This window comes from Pelophylax lessonae (assembly GCF_965119305.1).
Source record: "Pelophylax lessonae genome assembly, chromosome: 10".
Taxonomy (NCBI): domain Eukaryota; kingdom Metazoa; phylum Chordata; class Amphibia; order Anura; family Ranidae; genus Pelophylax; species Pelophylax lessonae.
In genome coordinates this window covers 71,095,241-71,109,115 of record NC_138777.1, presented here as the reverse complement: position 1 = coordinate 71,109,115, position 13,875 = coordinate 71,095,241, and positions in this window count along the sequence as shown.

The following is a 13,875-nucleotide window of genomic DNA, read 5'->3' as shown; positions in this document are numbered from 1 at the left end:
TAGTATTTTAAATATTTGCATCATGGTCACTTGTTTTTTTTGTTCCCTCAGATTACCGTCCTGAAGAAATTTTGCCTTTTAATGTAGTCGGGATACCCTGTAATGGGCCAGAAGTTGAAGGAGCAAAGTGTGGTTTTATTTTCTTAATATTTTACCTTTTTATCAGGTGAGTTAATAGTTTTTTTTTTGTTTTTTTTTTTAAAAAACTACAAATGTGTACTGTGTAATTTTTTTCTTTTCTCTATAAACTCAATGGGAAATGAGGTATAGAAAATAGTTTAGTATCCCCTTATCTCTTAAGTTGCGGTATCAAACAATTGTTTGCCTATTGTACAGAAAATCTGTCTCCATTCATTAACATGTCATATCCATCAAATATTCTACTAATCACACTTTTAGTACTGCATGCATCATTCGTACACGTGCCTTTGGGATATGCATGTTGGATAAACCCCCATCCTGCTATTTTTTTCTAATTTGTAGCTTATACTACCTACCCCTGACAAGCGATGTTTCCCCACCGAAAGCTGTTCGGAGTCTGCATATGCCTCGGCTTTAGCCACAGAATCCTTTTGAACGATTTTTTTGATACAGGAGCTTTGCCACATAGGAGAAAATTTAGTAGAATCGCTATTACTAAACTGGTCTGAAGATGGTGTGCAGGGTGAGCTGTTTGCTCTTCAAAGTAAAGTAATGGCTTTTTCTAATGGCTGACAAAAGCTGTTAAGCAGGTACCATTTTAATTCAGCATTTGTTTGCTTAGCGCTGCATGCTAAAGCGCTGCCATACAAATCTAATTCTGAGTTCTTATTGTTGCTAAGTGCATTTACTCACCCGTAAATGAAAACATTGTGGATTTTTTTTAGATTTAATGTTGGGCTCTATGTATTAAATTGTCGGATGGGGACTAGGGTTATGTCTTAATCAGTTTTTTTTTTTCGGATTAGCTATAGGCAGCAACTGTAGAGAAAGGTACCTACTGAGAACTTGTATTGTCAGCTGGTAGTGGTTTTTTTTTTTTTACACAAGTTTGCGTTACGAACATTTATGGTTTCTAGTTGGATGAAAAGGAGTACACACTTTATTGGCTCGTGAACATGAGTATATTGCATGTTTACTTTTTTCTTTGGCCCAGCAGATTGAAGCATAAACATGCTTGGCTCTCCAGACTGCATTTATAGCAATGAAGTTGGAAAGGGGGTAGAATGGCTAGTCAATAGCTGACATTTCCTGGGGTGGGAAAACCATACTTATTGTCAGAAATTGGGCATCACACTTGATAGCAATTTCCCTCTGACCTTTTGACAAGTCGTTTTAGTTTGACCTGCTAGTGGTCTTAGGCAGACACTTGGAGCCCAATACAGCTGAAAAGATGCCTTTGGAGTAGGCATGTGGAAACTGCTATTGTAACATTCTTATTTTTCAAGGTGTATTATTTTGGGATCCTTGCTTAAGTACATGGAGAGTCATTAATCAAAGATGATCAAATGTCTGGAAATCTTTAAAAAAAAAAAAAAAAAAAAAAAAAAAAAAAAATTCTCGATTGTTCAAAAGATGCAGCTCTTTATCTTCATGACTCATAGGGTTATGCTTCTCCTCCTAGGGATAGGCACTAGGCGTAAGTAATGCAGCCGTTATGGAGCTTTTGTTGGAGATGGATTGTCCAGGATGGATCCCTGGATAGGGACCTTTAGATGCCTATTGTTCTGGGATCCCTTTGGGGGGGGGGGGGGTCCTGGAGACTGCATGGCGTGCCGTGGGGACTGCCATTTTGCTGTGGTGCATTATGTTCCAATTAGCCATTTTCTATACTTCCCCATTTGTATGAGCGGCCGTTTTCTTGAGGTCCGTGAGATGGAAAGGCATGCGCCATGGCTTAGAATGATGGAGGCAGAGCTTCTTCCTCTTCCTGTGCAGACAGTGTTAGTTTCGTTTTTACCCTGATCAGGCTGGATGCTTCTCTGTGGTCTGGTAACATTCCTGGCTTTCCCTGTGGGTTTTTTCCTCTTCTGCTCTATTACATAACAATCGGGGATTGTGAATCCGCAGTAATAGTGGTGGTACTGCGTTTTTCGCGGTCTTAAAGGGATATTAAACAAAATTTTTTTATTTCAGCAATGCAGTCCCAGGATAAAAATTAACCTGCAGACCCCCTGGCAGCAACTGCGGGACCCTCGGGTTCAGTGGCAGCCAGAAATTGCAGTTTTTTTTTTTTGCAAAGCCTGATGTCAAAAGTGGATTTTGTAATTTCTGGTGCTGCCAGCCGCAAACTTCCTCCGCCCTCACCTCCATCGGCAGGGTCTTCGGATTCTGAGACAGATATGGTTGTCGCGGACGCAGACCACCTTGAGGGGTCGGTGTCTTCACATTCTGACAGTGCAGAGGACCTGTCCTCATCAGCCGACACGTGGGAACACTCATTGGTGGAAGCCCTGATAGTTTCTGTGTGGGAAACCCTAAAATTGACTGATGAACCTACAGCATCAGATACGCAGGTGTCTTTTGGCTCCCACAAATCCCGTAAATCGGGCAAGGTATTCCCTTGTCCAGATTTTTTTCATACTATTGTGGTTGAACAATGGCGATGCATTAATCACATGTTGGTGCCTAAGCATTTTGCACGCCGTTATCCTTTTACGTAGGCGGCGTCCAATATGTGGACTGTACCACTGAAAATGGATTCTCCGGTGGCCAGGTTGAATAAAGACTGGTACCAGTGGTGGAAGAGTCTCCAACCTTTCCGGATCCTGTCGATAGAAGGGTGAGATCCTTGTCCTGCCATTTACATGTGGTGGCAGGTCACATGTTAAAGGCTACCTTTTGTGAATGTTTTAGTAGCGTATACTGCTACTGAATGGATGAAGTTACTGAAAAGTAACTTGGAAACGGCATGGCTTCCCCCTGCGGTACTGTAACTAATAGACCATTTTACCCAAGCCCTGGTGTTCGTGTGTGATATGTCCCTGGACTCAGCTTTGTTAGTGGCCAGAACGTCAGCAGTGGGGATTGCTGTTAGGCGCACGGTAGGGCTAAAATGCCGGTCGGCTGACCAGGCTTTCTAAGAAGGCTGTGACTGATCTTCCTTTTACAGGGGAGAGGCATTTGGATCCTCCCTGGACGAGTTGATCAAAGGTATCGCAAGGGGTAAGTGCACTAATCTGCCCCAATCCTCTAAGGGCAAGGCGCCGCGAGAACCAGGCGGGGGGCCTTCCTTAACTGCTCACAAACATCTTTTTCATGCCTCCGGGTCGCGGCGCCTTGAAAAGTTTTGGGGGTTCCAAAAAGCCAAGGTTGGGAAAATCTAAGTCCAGTCAATCTGGACTGCATGAAGGGGCACCCTCACCCAAGTACCCAAGTCTGGGGGGGGGAACCTCTTTGATTCTTTCAGGAACTCTGTACCTCCTTTCACCGTGCTCAGAAAAGAAGGCAAGGTGCGGCCCATCCTGGATCCCAAGGCCCTGAACCACTTTGTGCGGGTACAGAGGTTTTGGATGGAGTCCATCGGCACAGTAGTAGGGTCTCTGCATCAGGGAGATTTCTTAGCCTCCATAGATATCAAGGACCCAAATCTACACATCCCGATCTACGCTGGACACCAGCAGTTTCTTCGCTTAGGTGTAGCAGAGGATCATTATCAATTTGTGGAGTTAACCTTTGGTCTCTTCTTCGCTTCAAGAGTGTTTACCAAGGCCGGCGTGAGTTTTCAGTACTGGGGTACCTGGATGATCTGTTGAGAGCGGACTCTCATTCAGTTGGGGGATCTGGCGATCACAGTCACAACTCTGCAGGAGTTCGATTGGAACATCCATTTTCAAGAAATCTGCGCTGACTCCGTTTCCGAGACTAGATTATCTGGGCTTGACTCTGGATTCAGCCTTTGCAAGGGTTTTTCTTCCCCCGGACAAGCTGCTAAAGTTGCAGGGGGCGATCCAGTTGTTGGACAATAATCTTTTCTCTCTACAAGTTGCATGCGAGCCTTAGGTCTGATGGTATTGACCTTCGAGGCGGTTCCATTTTCTCAGTTCCATACAAGGCCCTTGCAAGGGAGATTCTTGTAAAATGGAACAAGGATCCAAAGTCCTTTTGGATTCTGTGATTCAGTTGAGCCACGACACAATCTGCTCTGTTGTGGTGGATTCAGTCTCCAGCACTGCGCCAGGGCAAGTCATTCCTTCCGTTGTCTTGGACGGTGGTAACCACAGACGCCAGTCTGTTGGGCTGGTTACTGGGGAAGCTCTGTGCCCAGGGTACCTGGACGATGGAGAGTCAAAACCTCTGATAAATGTTTTGGAGCTCAGAGCGATAAAGCTTTGTTTTAGTCATTGGCTGATTCGTCTGCAAGGTTGTCCGGTTCGAATTCAATCAGACAATGCCATGGCTGTGGCTTAAATCAATCACCAGGGGGGGACCAAGAGTGTCTTGGAGGCCAAGGAGGTGGCTGAGATTCCGGCCTTGGCGGAAAGCTTTGTTCCAGCCCTTTCTGCTGTACACATTCCAGGTGTGGAAAACTGGCAGGCGGTTTACCTGAGTCGTCAGGTGTTGGATCAAGGGGAGTCATCCCTACACCCGGAGGTGTTCCGCCTCCTGTGTGTTCGGTGGGGGACTCCTGAGGTCGATCTGTTTGCCTCTCGCCTCAAGAAGGTGCAGAGATTCCATAGCCAGGTCTCGAGATCCTCTGGCTGACGCCACAGGCGCACTGGTGGCTCCTTGGGGTTGGTATCGGCTCACTTATGCATTTCCCCCCATTGACACTCCTATCCAGCGCGGAAGCCTCAGCAGAAGTGAAAAACATTGCAGTCATTCTGGTGGCTCCTGATTGGCCTCGCCAGTCTTGGTATGCAGACCTGATAAGGCTGGTCGCTGATACCCCTTGGAGACTCCCTCTCAGGGAAGATCTGCTGTCTCAAGGTCCGATCTTGCATCCAGCTTTACAGTCGTTGGCTTTAATGCCATGGCTGTTGAAAGTCAGGTGTTGAGAGATGGGGGTCTTTCATACTGTGTGATTCCTACACTCTTGAAGGCTAGGAAGTCCACTTCCAGGAAGATCTACCATCGTACGTGGAAATAGTATGTTTCATGGTGTGAATCGATGAAGGTGCACCCTCGCTTGTTTTTCAATCGCTAAGGTTTTGGCCTTTTTGCAGAAAGGGTTGAACAGCGGCTGGCTTTGGGTACTATCAAAGGCCAAGTTTCGGCTTTGGCTATATATTTTCAACGCCCCTTTGGCCATGCATGACTTAATCTGGACTTTTATCCAGTATGGCTTCTCCGAGGTGATTCCCGTTGCCTCCGTGGGATGTAAATCTGGTGTTAATCTGTTCTTCTTCAAAAGCTCCTGAATTTTTTCAAAAGGAGGATTTTGCTGCTTTCTTTGTCTCAGAAGGTTGCTTTTTTGGTGGCGATCATTTCCGCAGGGTATCTGAATTGGCGGCATTGTCTTGCCTCTCACCTTATCTGGTGGTACTTCGACCTAATAAGTCATTCCTTCCTAAGGTGGTTTCTAATTTTCATCTGAAAGGAAGACATTATGTTGCTTTCACTTTGCCCTAAACCTCAGCCTCCTAAGGAGTATGCCTTGCATTCTTTGGATGTGGTTCGGGCGATTAGGGTTTATTTAGAGACCACTGAGTCCTTTAGAAAATCAAATGCTTTTTGTCCTTACTGATGGGCCCTGCAAGAGATTGGCTGCATCTCCTGTGACCGTTTCCAGATGGATCAGGCAGATGGTGGTACAGGCCTATTCACTGAGGGGTCAAGTTCCTTCTTTCCCAGTGAAGGCTCATTCTACGAGACACTGAGTGCCTCTTGGGCTTTTCGCCATCAGGCGTCGGTGCTACAAGTTTGCAAGTAGGCAACTTGGTTGTCTGTGCATATGTTCACAATATTTTACAAGGTAGGTGTGGGCATCCGTGGATGCTTCTTTGGCTGCAAGGTTTTGCAGGCTGCAGTTTAAAAGCGAACTCGGTTTAGTTTGTTTGAGGGTTACATTTTTTCCTGGTTGAGCTCCATGTTACCTGGTTGGCTACATTTAGCTATTGGGGACTTACGTTTTGTTTCTGCGTTGTTTCCCACCCCTCATGATGCTGCTTTTGGAAATCCCTATGATTCATGAAGATAATGAGCTGCGTCTGTCGATGCGCTTCAGAGAAAAGGCTTTTACGGTAAGTTCTTACAAAAATCCAGTTTTCTCTTTCCTTCATTGACGGACACAGCTCCTGATTCTTAACCATTGAGTTATACTGCTCCCTACAGGAGTAGGCTACTAGGCAGGAAAAATCTTGACTATGCCCATGGGCAGTGCCAGGGGGTATACACCCACTCAGCTATAGGCTCTCATTTTTTTTTTTTTTTCTCTGCCTAGTCAGAACCTAGTTCCTTGTTGGCATCTCTGGTCCTGTTTATTTTATTTTTACATGGGATTTTTTCCTCCTCCTATTTGGTTCCTGTGATCTACAATCAAGTGCTGGACTGGGCCATAAACTGGATATTCTTGGTCAGGGGTCTTCAAACTATGCACATCCAGTTTTTCAGGTACTGCAATTTCCATTCTGCCTAATCATGTCTGTGAATGTCTGCCCGAGTTTTACAATGCCTCATGAGATGTGTAGTTCCGCAGCAGCTGGAGGGCCGAAGTTTAAGGATACCTGATCTAGATCCTTAGGGCCCCCCAGTCCAGACAGTGAGCGTGTGCAGACCGCATCTCCATGCTAGGTCAGCCGCGACATAGCCCCACTGGACGTGGGGCTGCCCTGTGAGTTAAACGTCTCTTGAGGGTGCATACAAACTGGCTTCGACCGGAGTCGTAGCATTTACTCCTGGCCGGCAGCACCCAGATTACGATGAAGCGGTGTCCTGTCCGGAGCGGTGTCCACCCTGTTTCTAGGGTGGTAAGTAGCTATCCCCCCCACTACCCCTGAAGAGTTTTGGGGTGGACGTGGGACTACCGGGTTCCCCTTTCCCCTCAGCCCCTCTAGAATTTTAGTGGTCACTGGGTCTTTTGGACCCTCCACTCCTCCCTCGGTGAGAATATGAGCTGGCTGTTGCCACATGCTCTTAAGGGGAGTTGGTTCGATTTGCTGCTGACTGGGTTTTCCTGGTGTTTAATAGGGGTGGGGTTGAGCAAGGCTCCCTGCCATTTTGGGGGTAGGTGACTAGGGCATGGATGCTTTCTGGGCTCCATGCAGCGGTTGTTGGGCTGGGGGAGCTAATGGTATAGCATCTGTGGGTACACTCCTCACGCAGCCGTATCGGGCCAAAAATTTAGGCCGTGGCTTTGCGGCCCACTCAATGGAAACTTTGTGAGGCAGCCCCTGTGAGGGTGGCCAAGACCACTGCCTCCTGTTTGAGCATCTGCATTCCCCCTCCGCTGCCCCTGGGTGGTCGGCTCCGCTAGGGCTCGCGTCCAAGCAGCTGGGCACCCACAAAAGTTTAGGCCGCGGCTGAGTCGGGCGCCTTTGTTGTGGTCATGGCCCCAATGCTTATCTTGGCTTAAGCCCCCGCTCTTCCTTTGAGCATCTGCTGAGCGGAGGATCCGTGCAATTGAGGCTAGGCCTCCACAAATTTAGGCTGCGGCTTGGCCATTTGGTCAGCTTGGCGCCTGTCTTTGAAGGGGTGGCGCTGTGGGGGGCACTTCATATGTGAATGATAGCCTTGCCCCTTTTAGCGCTGCAGGACCATCAGGGTACCCTGCCTGTGCATCCCTGTCCCAGTGGGCAGCCCCTTTTTTAAGGGGGCTATTTCCTATTATGCCCTCTAAGGAGGGCTCTGAGGGTGACCCCTTGTGTGTGTTTTTTTTTTTTTTTTTGCGGGGTCCAGTACGTGAATCATTCATGGGCCCTTGGTCGGTGTCCCCCTTTGCGGGTTCGCAGTGGCGGCCTCACCTGATGTTTTCGGAGTGAGCTTGGTATGTAGCGACCCTAATGGGTCTGCGTCAACGCACCCTGAGTGCTCAGATAATGAGGGTGATTCCTCTGCTCCTCTAGCCTGCACATGAAAAGGCGCTGGTGGATGCGCGGTTTGTGTCAGTGCATGAGACTTTAAAATCGGAGGTTGCGGCTGATGCTGCGTCGGATGCGCTAGTCCCTTTTTGGCACCCACAGGCCCTCCAAAGCAGCAAGGGTGTTCCCTTTCCGCTCACTTTGAAACCATTGCCACAAAACAGTGAGGTTGTGCAAAACGCAGTGGTTCCAAAGCACTTTTTTTTTTTTCTTGCAGTGTCCTTATGAGGATAACTGCGTTTTTAAAGGTGGACGGTCCTACCTGTAGTGGACTCGTCGGTTTAAAGGTTAAATAAAGTTACCTTAATTCCGGTTGAGGAATCCCCGGCCTTTAAAGAGTCGGCTGGTAGGAGGGGGGGGACCACTCGCGCGCGCCCCCCCCCCCCCCCCCCCGTCCTTTACAGAGCTGGCGGATCAGTTGGTCCAGGGGCTACAGTTTATCTGTGATGCCTTTTTGGATGCGACTGTCATCAACAGTGGTTCTTCAGCGTATTATCTGGCTGAACTGCTGGTCTGCGGACCATACTTCTATGTAGGCCTTATCTGATCTCCCCCTTGTAGGGGGATTGCCTGTTTAGAGCTTCCCTGGATGACCGAGTTAAGGGTCTCTCAGAAGTACTCTTCCGCAGGCTACCAAGGGTAAGGAGCCCCGTTGTAGATTTGGGCCATTCTTGGCTCATAAGAGGCATTTTAGTCTCGGAGTCTCAAGACAAGGGGTCAAAAGTCAGGGCCTCCACCAGAAGTTCCAAGAGGACCTTTTCTGGCAAGCCGCGAGCGTGCTCTTCCAGTCCTGTGGACAAGGCTGCCTCTGCCTGCAGGGTTGCCTTCACCCGTTTCTGGGGAGGGGGGGGAAACGCCTTCACTGGTTTCCGGATCTATGGACCTCCCTGGTACAGGACAAGTGGGTCCACAAAGATATTGGGTCAGACAACAAGATCAAGTTCAGTCTTATCCTCCCGGAAATGTTCTTCCCTTCCAACCTGCACTTCTCTTTGGGGCAGTGCAAGACTTGTTACTTCAAGGGTGATTGTTCCGACTTTAAAAAGTTTTTCAGGGTTTTTACGCAAACCTCCCTTCAGTCCCCAGGAAGGAAGGCAAGGTACATCTGATCCTGGACCTCAAGGCGCTAAACTGCTTTGTGTGATTGATTACAGAAGTTCCGCATGGAGTCCATTCACATGGTAGTGGTGTCCCTACCTCAGGGGAATTTCTTCTTCTATTGAAATCAAGGACGCCTGCCTGCACATTCTAATATGTGCCGGTCACCAGCGCTTCCTCCGTTTTGCCGTGGGCATGGAGTATTATCGGTTTGTGGCATTGACCTTGATCTCCTCTCTGCTCCTCAGGTCTTCATAGGAGTGTTGGCCTCGGTGCTGGCATTGTTTGAGTCAGTGGGGGATCGCCGTACTGGGGTACCTGGACGATTTTCTGTGAGTGGAGTCTCACAGAAGGCCAACTGGAGATTGCTCTGCGAACTCTGAGGGAGTTTGCTGGGATTCTGAACCTTCAGGAGTCTGCTTTTGGTTCTGTCCACAAAACCTGGACTATCTGGGTCTGACTTGGCCTTAGCTGGAGTGTTTCTTCCTCCTGGAAAACTCCAGAGTTTGCAGGAGGTAATTCAGTTTCTGTTGTTCATCAGAGGGTGTCCACCCTCGATGCAGTCGGTTTACACTGTTCCACACAAGATTTCTGCTGAAGAGATTCTGGTAAAATGGGACCGGATCCACAGTCTCTAGAGGTGGCTTGGTTCTCTGCACTTCAACAGGGAAAACCCTTTCTCCCCCTGTACTAGATGGGTGTCAACACAGATGCCAGCCTGTCTGGGTCAAAGGCGTCCTCGGCACAGACGTGCTCAGGGGGTCTGGGCTCTAGCAGAGTCCAGACTGCCGATTTTAGTCTACTGGAACTACGAGTGATCAGACTGTCTGGCTCATTAGACAACCTCGTTTTCAGGGGTGTACAGTACAAATTCATTCGGACAATGATATAGACCACGGCAATGGCAATCACCAAGGGGGCACAAGAAGTGTCCTGGCGGCTTAGGAAGTAGCTGGCATTCTAAGGTGGGCTGACCAATTCGTTCCAGCCTCTCAAATTTCTGCCACGACTCCTGTGCAGGATCCAGGCAGAAGGGAATCCGGTCATTCTAGTGGCTCCAGACTGGCTTCGCTGGTCTTAGTACGCCCATCTGGTACAGCTGGTCGCCGATGCTCCTTGGGGACTTCCTCTCAGGGAGGATCTGCTGTCCCAAGGACCAATCTTTCATCCTGCTTTAGTCGCTGGCTTTGGCGGCTAGGCTGTTGAATGCCAGGTGCTGAAGGATGGAGGTTTGCTGAGTCGATGATTCCTACGCTGTTAAAAGCTTGGAAATCTACTTCTAGGAAGATCTACCATCATATGTGGAAGACATGCATTGCGTGCTGTGAGTCTCTCAGGGTTCATCCTCCCTCCTCGGTGGATCGGCTCTTAACGTTCGTTCAACGGAGGGGTTGAACAGTAATTGGCCTGGAGTACCATCAAGGGCCAGGTATCTGGTTTTGGCTTTTTTTTTTTTTTTTTTCTCCTTTAACGATTTTTGGCCACACTCCTTGTGCTTTCAGCTCCCTGCTTCGCTGCCCCAGAAGGTGGCCGCCTTTTGGTGGCTATCACCTCTGCGCGCAGGGTGTCGGACTGGCGGCGTTATCCTGTCGTTCACCTTATGGTGATTCCCAAGGATATGGTGGTGCTTTGCCTCTGTCCATAATTCCTTCCTAAGGTGGTCTCTGACTATTTGAATGAAGACATTGTGTGGCCTCCCCTGTGTCCCAGGCCTAAACATCTGAAGGAAATTGTGAGTCAAAAGGCTATCAGCGCAACCAAAAGTGATTACTAAATGCAAAATCAATCAGTAGTGCAACAAATATAAAATATAAATTGTGCCAAAATCAATAGTGCAATAAATAGTGCAAAAATACTAAATATAGACCGGCAGCACACACTTAATTGTGCCAACACCTCACAATGTAAACTAAAATCCAAAATAATAGTGTGCCAGATTAAGATAAGAAAAGAAACAGTGTATATCAATACTAATGTTCACAACATATATAGTGCACTATCCAAAGAAATGTATACAACTCTTAAATAAGTGTCCATATACAAGTGCAATCATCCAGAGTGTCGTATGAAATAAATACAAAGTGCAGCTATCCAAAGTGTCCACATAGAAACGATCCAGTGTTTCCTAGTATACACCTCCTGTGAGTGATACACAAAATCCCATCACCATGTGAAATGGTCTCTCACCTCCACTATAAACCCGATCACAGGTCAGTAACAGCTTATATCCGCTCCGGAGGTGAGGGGCTGGGAATAGCCCCCTGGGTTTGTGGATCTCTGTGCAAAGATATAAGCTGTTACTGACCTGTGATCGGGTCTACAGTGGAGGTGAGAGAGCATTTCACATGGTGATGGGATTGTGTATCACTCACAGGTGGTGTATACTAGGAAACACTGGATCGTTTCTATGTGGACACTTTGGATAGCTGCACTTTGTATTTATTTCATATGGACACTCTGGATGATTGCAATTGTATATGGACACTTGTATAAAACTTTTAAATATTTCTTTGGATTGTGAACATTAGTATTGAATATACTGTTCTTTTCTTATCTTAATCTGGCGCACCACTATTAGGATCTGAAGGAAATTGCCTTGGTTGTGGTTCGGGCAATTGGGGTGTACCTGACAGCTACGGAGTCTTTTCGGAAGTCAGGCGCTTTTGTGCTCACAGACAGACTTTATAAAGGGTTGTCTGCTTCTTTTGTGACCATTTCCAGATGGATCCAGAGGGTGGTTCAGGCCTAGTGCATCAAGGGTCAGGTTCCTCCGTTCCCTCTCAAGGTGCACTCTACTAGGGCGCTTATTGTCTCCTAAGCTTTCCGTCATCCAGCATCAGTGACGCAGGTTTACAAGGGAGCAACCTGGTCATCAATGCACACTTTTACATGTTTTTTGTAAAGTGGATGTGTTGGTATTTGTGGATGCTTCTTTTGGCTGCAATGTTTTTCAGGCTGCTGTTTAGAGGACCTGCTCCTCTTTGAGGGTGGATTTTTTATTTTTTTTTTTCTCACGTGAGCCCCAGTTTATGGTTGAGTACCATGTTGCCTATGGTTAGCTCTTGGGAATTTTTTTCTGCGATTTCCCACCTCTCATGTTTGACACTGCTTTGGGACACCCCAATGGTTAAGAGGAATCCGGAGCTGTGTCCATCAATGAAAGGGAAAATGGGATTTTTGACTTGCCGTAAAATCCATTTCTCTGATGTTCATTGACGGACACAGCACCCACCCCTCTGGTGTTGGCTTTCTTCTGACACTGCTTGTAACAAAACTTGAGTGCCTATAGGTGTGTGTGTGTGTGTGTGTGTGTGTGTGTGTGTGTGTACCCCCTGGGACTGACGCATAGGCGTAGTCAAGCTTTTTCCTGCCTAGTTTCTTCTTTTGTAGGGGGCAGTATAACCTAATGGTTAAGAATCAGGAGCTGTGTCCGTCAATGAACATCAGAGAAATTTTTTTTACGGTAAGTCAAAAATCCCATTTTTAATATCTGGATCGTTGACTCACTGGAGAGAGGACAAGGATGGCCAAAAATTAAGCCTACAGATTGGCAACAGCAGCTCCCACGTTTCCTTTTTTCACAGGTTACAGTAAAGGGTAATTCTCACTTTTGTTGTAATAAAAAAAAAAAAAAAACACAATCCCATCTGATTCTTCAATGTACATTGCAAGGATTTTAACAATATTTGTTAGCAGATCCCTGCCTTGTTTTTTTCTGAAGAAATCGCTGATTTAGCTGAAGAAATAGCTGGTTCTGGTGCACTTTCAAAGTGTTGAGGAACCTCATTCCTTCAGTAGATAACCCTTGGAGTATCATGTCAAAAAATAAAACTGCTATGGCAGGGTATGCCTTACTTTTTTTTTTTTATAAAAAAATCTATTTAAGAATATGTGCATTGTTTCAAAAGACTTCAGAATCACATTTAGTATATGTAGAAATAATTGGCGCTACATTGTGATATGTCATAGAAATTGTACATGTACTAGAGCTGCACAATTCTGGGTAAAATGAGAATCCCTATGTTTGTTTTTTTTTTGTTTTTTTTTTTCTTGGCATAAAGCTCACGATTCCCGGCGTAACCTTTTAGATAATACAAAAAAAAATTGGGCTGACTTTACTGCTTTAGTTTTTTTTTTTGTTTGTTTTTTTTTTTCCCCCCAAAAAACTGCGTTTGAAAGACTTCTGCGCAGAATACAGTGTGACATAAAAGATTGCAACGATCACCATTTTATTCTCTAGGGTCTCTGCTAAAAAAAAAAGTGCTCTCCTTTTGATCGAAAAGAACAAAATGATAAATTGTAAAACATTGTTTTATAGTGATCTAGCAGCCTTAACAAGCTTGATAAACATTTGCCAGAGGCATTTTTTTTTTTTTGACAGCTTTGAGTGAGCAGAAACAGCTCTGTAAGAATCGAGGACATGCTGTTTTTAAGATCGTGAGGGAGGGGTGAATCGAGATCGTTTTTTTTTTTTTTTTTTTTTTTTTTTTTATGATCGTGCAGCTCCAAGAGCCGGTTCACACTGGGGCGACTTGTCAGGCGACCTGGTCGCCTGACAAGTCGCCGCGGGTTGCCTGCCATTGAATAGTACAGGACCCATTCTAATAGGAGCGACACAAGTCGCTCCGACTTAGAAAAAGGGTCCTGTACTACTTTGGGGCGACCTTGAGCGACCTGCATTGACTTCAATGATATGAAGTCCGTGCATGTCGCTCCGAGGTCGCGGTGCGCGCTGTGCACTGCGACTTCACAGGTCGCCCCGGCAAGTCGGGTCGCCCCT